Here is a 6,348-nt window from a genome sequence, read left to right as displayed (position 1 = left end):
TTTATCATTTTTAACTTTTTGTATTTTTATCGTATAAATATATTGGGTGAAGGCTTTATTATATCAGGTTTATTCCTAAAAAGGTTTTTACTATGTTTCTTTAATGTGTTGACTTTGCAGGTTCAAAGAACTCAGCCAAGAGGGCCAGTTAGAGCATTGTATTATCATTATTTTATATATTTTGACATCTTACTTTTGCAATAAAGAATGATTAAATACAATATTTGACATGATTAAGGTAGTTTGTATATTTTTCATCTTGTTTAGTCTAAAAATGAAACCTTTTTCATCATTGATCCTTATACTATCAAGTTTCATCATATGAACTTCCTAATTACAGTGATTATTGTCCTTATTATAAGGTTCTATATAGATTTTGTTCAATATTTTAAGGTTTCGAGAACCTAAATTAATATGAATCCTTGAATTACATACCATCGTTGAAAATGTTTTAATTTGTGACCAAACTTGGTTTAAAATCACAATGAACAAGTTGACATCTGAGTATTTTGGCCTTCTCAAGGCCTATTTATCGACTTTTGAATCACAACCCCTGATATTCTAAAGGTTTATTTTTATAAACTATTATTTATATATTTTAGCATTTTACTTAGTAGGACATTAAATCAATAAATGAATTAAGGAAAATGAAAAAAAAAAAAAAAAAAAAAAAAAAAAAAGAAGATGATAAACAGTACAAGTGGTTTGGGTATGTATAAATGGAAGTTAGTTTATTAGCTTATAAGTTAATAAGTAAGTGTAATGTAACTTATGAAAAAATAACGTATTAGAGGTTCCCCGCCGTTATAAGTTATTTTAATCCAAACACTTTTTTAACTTATAGTGATGTGGAACCTAATAAGTTGTTTTAAAAAAGCTTATCCAAACGCCCCCTTAATATGGTATGGTAATGCTCTTGAAAAATAGATGTCATTTAATTTTCATTTCTCAACGTGAATGCAAAATGGTTTTAACTCTAAAGAGATAAAATTATTCGCCGCCCGCCGCTTTGCGCGGGTAGACGGCTAGTATATATATATATATATATATATATATATATATATATATATATATATATATATATATATATATATATATATATATCTTATTGCAAGAATATTTGAGAACAAATTTTGAGCATACAATTTTTTTAATTAAAATTATAGAATAATATTCATATAAATCAAAAAATAGTTATAAAAAATTAAAAACCCACTAACCAACACCACCCATGACCCAACAAACACCACGCACCACCATTACCTACCACCCACCACCCACGTCCACTACCCATCACCACCACCACCATCCTCCACCCACTGCTGCCACCACTACCCACTAGCCCACCTACGACCCACCAAAACCACCACCTACCGCTACCTGACCAACATCGCCACCCACTATCACTACCGACCTACACCACCCCCACCCACCTCCATCTCCCATCACTACCGCCCACCACCACCACTACCCATCACCACCATCCGACACCACCACCTCCACCTACCACCCACCAAAACCACCATGCTCCACCACCATCACAATGTACCACCCACCATTACCTTCTAACACTACCTACCTAAAACCACTTACCACCACCACCAACCACTACCTACCAGCCACCACTCACCACCACCACCGACACCCCCACTCGCAATCTCCACCACGTACCACCCACCACACATCACCCAACATCACCACAAACCACCTCTGCCACCGTCACCCCGAACCGCCTCCAAAACCACCCACGACCACTACCCATCACCACATACTACCAACCACCACCCACCAAAATTACCATCGCTACACATCACCACCATCCGCCTCCACCACCCATTACTACTACCCACCACTACTATCCCCACACATAATCTATGAAAATCACTACCCACCACTACCACCACTACTCGCCACCACCACCCACCACCCACCTACCACCACCCATCACCATACATCACCACCACCCGCCACCCCCACCTACCACCTACAAAAACCAGCACCAACCATCACCATACGTTGCCATTACCAATCAGCAACACCACCACCACCTACCCATCAATAACACCACCACCCACCAACAACACAACCATCACCCACCAAACACCACTACCACCCACCATCCTTCACCACCCACCACCACACAACTATCACCTACCACCTACCCACCCTACCTCCTCCATAACCACTAAATATCCTTATCACCACCCATCTCCATCTCCACCGCCACCACCCAATACTACAACCATCACCACCATATGTGATTAAATTTATATAATTGCATAAATCATATGTGATTATAAGTATACAGTCACCTAAATTACATGTGATTAAACACATTTAAAATATCATCTGATTTTATATATCTAATCACATATGATTTTTATAGTCACATAAATTACATATGACTTTTTTGTGTTTTTGTTTTTTGATTCAATAGTTGTTCTCGTGTATATAATTATATATGATTATATGTATCGAACCACATGTGATTATATGTATCGAATCAAATATGATTTATATGTAATTAAATACATATAATCACACATGAAAAACTAGTGAATCGAGTATGCGAAAATAAATATTATCCTTGTAAATCATATGTGATTATATACATATAATCACATGTAATTAGATGTACTTAATCACATATGACTAAAGTTAAAAAAAAAAAAAAAAAAAAAAAAGAACAATTATTGACTCAAGAACGCATAATGAATCTTGTCCACATAAATCATATGTGATACAATAGTTGCTCTCGTGTATTTAAATACATATAATCACATAAATCATATGTTATTATATATATCTAATCATATATAATTTATATAGATACAATTCTTTTTGAAAGGAGCCTTTATCATCTTTCAAAGTAAACAAGATTCACAATCTCCATCAAAATCTAGGTTAAATGGTTCCAAGATTCCATCTGATTGGAGTTTGGTAATTCTCTTCTTCTTTATACAGGCATGGCAACAATGCCATAGACGTGATTTATCTAAAGAAGTTGAACTAACAGTTAAGAGTAAGTTATTGTTTCTACTTATACCAATCATAGATTCATATATACCATTGCAACGACTAGCTTTAAAATAAAGATCATTATCTTTGTAAACCAAAATAGAAGCATCATTATTATCAATCCAAAAGTAAAACTATCCATCCACAATGCATAAAATGAAATAATGTTTCTTTCCATGTAAGGTGAATAGCAACAATCTTTTAAAACAACTGAAAAACTAGAAGGAAATGAAAACTTTTAATCTTCACTCTTGGTAACAACTACTCTGCTCTTGTTCCCCATGATCAACACAAGCTCTCCATGCCTTAGCTTCCTACTTTGACTTAGTCCTTGCACATCAGAACAAATGTGGGTTCCACATCCCATGTCAAGTATCCAATTATTAGAAGTAGAAGTCGAATGTAATTAAATAGTAAACATAACTGAAGTGCCAGCACCCTTAGCCTTGTTCTTCTTGATATCCACTGTATACTTAGGGAAGCTAGATATCTAATGATATTTGAATTGGTAGTAGTAGAAAACGGCTTCAATACGGTCATTCATGGATGGTATGTCAGAAATGTCATTTTCGGGTTGGAACTAGGAGCACCCACCTTTCCTTTCCCTTTTCCCTTGACATTGGAATGGGAGGACCGCTTTCTCTTGACAACACCTTACCTAATAGCCAGCATAGGAGTGGTTGAACTTGTATTCCTAGGTGAAACAATGCTTTCTTTAGAAGTCTTGAGCATTCCATATAGCTCAATGATACTCTTCTGCAAAGCATTCATATAGTAGTTCATAGTGAAATGCTTGTATGCACTAGTCAGAGAGTTAAGAATGACCTCAATAGCCGATTTTGAGTAAATGGAAAGAAAAGACGATCAAGTCTATCAAAGTACTCATTCAGTTTTAACCTATGGACACTCACATAATCACTCTCATGTTGCTTGCAACCTAGAATAGATTGCCTTACACTGAATCTCTCAGTTCGAGCTTGGTGATGAAACATGTCCTTGAGCTGCTCGTTCATGTTGTACACCGCAAGGATCTCACAAATATTTTGGAGTTCAGAACACATGGTTTCCCGCATTATAAATAAGACTTTAATCGGGTGATAGCGATGATTTTCATGTTTGGCCGAGGATCGTGAGTCCAAAATGATTTATGTCAATAACATGTTAATCACTTCTATTGTCGATCTCAATCTATATAAGATTCCTAGAAAAAATATTTATTTATTTATGTCAATATCATGTTAATCACTTCTAATACTCATTTAGAATTCATGACTGGATTAGCCGAGGATCATGAGTCCAAAATGATGAATCGACTATGCAAAGTTACAATGAGATTCATCTTAAGCGAAGCTTGAGAAACATGATCACCACATACCTGTCTTTGACTATGTTCTTCTTTTGATGAGCCAGTAAACCACCCACGCTTACATCAACAAGAACCTACCAGAAGTCATAATTTACTAGGGAAACAATAAAATTCACATTATATACATGAACAAAATTTTGTTTTTATTACTTAATAAGTTAATACTTTTAACCTTGCACACATATCATATCAAACCCTTTCGGTAATTCCACTTTAAAAACAAGAAGGCGGTGAGGGTGGCGATTAATGAAGGCCTCTTAAAAGCCGACGTTAATAGGAATAAAAAAATACCTGACTTAAAACTCCTTTATTGCAATAAAGTGGATGAGCCTAGTTGTAACACCCTATCTCTTTAGGAAGAAAAAGGTGGTGGAATCACTTATGAGCTCAAATAAGCATAGATCCAGAAGTTTCATATACTCAACCATCTCCAGAAGGTCTAAATTTTCCAACTTATTGTGTTCTTATGATAGATCTAGTTCACGCATAAGAATTCCATGCTTTTGTCCCCACAACCTTGGTTCTTATGAGTATGAGCTACTCCTAGCCATTTATGTGTCCTTTCAGACATTTTCAGGGTTGATAAGTTAGAAAAATGAGAGCTTGGTCACTCTCATCTATCCCTGCAAGTGTTCTTGAGTATTAAGTGACTTTTTTGTACATAAGTTATGACTTTATGCTCCTTGTATGCATGCAAATGGATAAAGTCATAAAATTTATTTATTAAGACGTTCATCTAAGTCAAATATGGTAGTTTGGTAGTTTAACTTTCTATATTTGGAACGTTATTAGAATAGTGCTCAACAGCATAGTATGCATGGCGTAATTATGGCTACGCAGCGTGTAGCCTTGTTTTGTCCTGTAAAAGCCACTTTGTACTCTATGCAAGGCATATAGCTATTACGCATAATGTAATCTCTATCGATGTTGACTTTTGACTTTTGACCACTGACTTTGACTATGGTTGACTTTAGGTCAAATGGAGTAATTTAAGTTGTAGAGTAAGGCTTGGTCCCTGTTTTTTTGTATATGTGACCCATAGAGTTGGTATTCGGAGCAGTTTTGATTTCAACTATCTTCTAGACTTTGAGGTTAGTTTTCCTCACTGTACTTGTGGGTCCAATGCACCAATGCTAGCCCGCTAGATTGTATTATGTGTCCTTGGTTATAGGATGTTTCTATGTTGTAGTAATCTATTAGAATGGTATATTACTACTTGCTAGTTATTGTTTATTTGTTGCATATGTCATCATAATGTTGTTGGGTTGAGGCAGTTGTACTTTTTGGGGTAAGCCAACAAACCTAAGAGCAATCCAATCATATGATGTGGGCCGGGAGGGCAATCCAGTCTTATGTTATGGGGTTAGTGTAATTTTCATGAGTGACTGAAGTTGTAGAAGGCCAACATAAGGAATGATCAACCACTCTTGAGAGACTGAGTATACGATATATGTGTATCTTAGTATTTGTGCTTGGTGGTCGGGTGGTCCGTGATGATCTATCGAGACAAATTTAGGTAGGTGTGGAAGGTAGTATAAGCCCATATTAATGGAAGCATAGGACCCGTACACATGTCAAGGAAGTCACGAATCCTGAGGATTTAGTGATTTCGTAATATTGTAGCAGTACAATTTTTTTTTCTTTTTTGATGTATTTCAGCTTGCTTTCAGTATATCGATCACTAGATGTTCAGGATCAGGAGCTGATGGCCCGGGGAGTCCAGGATTGACTGATGATGAGATTTATGAGATGATCACCGCCCAGGTGACCATGGTGGTGAGGGAGGTTATCCCGTAGGTATTTGGGTCTATCAATATAGCCGTGATCAAGTTATTTGATGAGTTCTATTTTGGCGTCACTGAGGCTGCTGTTGTAGAAGCCACTGTCGTTGTTACTGCTGCAGAAGTTTAGGGGAGAGGGATGGTGTAGTATTAGGACTTCAGCAACAGAAAACCCTCAGAGTT

The sequence above is a fragment of the Lactuca saligna genome, chromosome 6 (assembly GCF_052625555.1).
Source record: "Lactuca saligna cultivar CGN05327 chromosome 6, ASM5262555v1, whole genome shotgun sequence".
In the NCBI taxonomy this organism is placed as follows: Eukaryota; Viridiplantae; Streptophyta; class Magnoliopsida; order Asterales; family Asteraceae; genus Lactuca; species Lactuca saligna.
The sequence above is the reverse complement of the archived record's forward strand: the minus strand, read 5'-3'. Positions refer to the sequence as shown.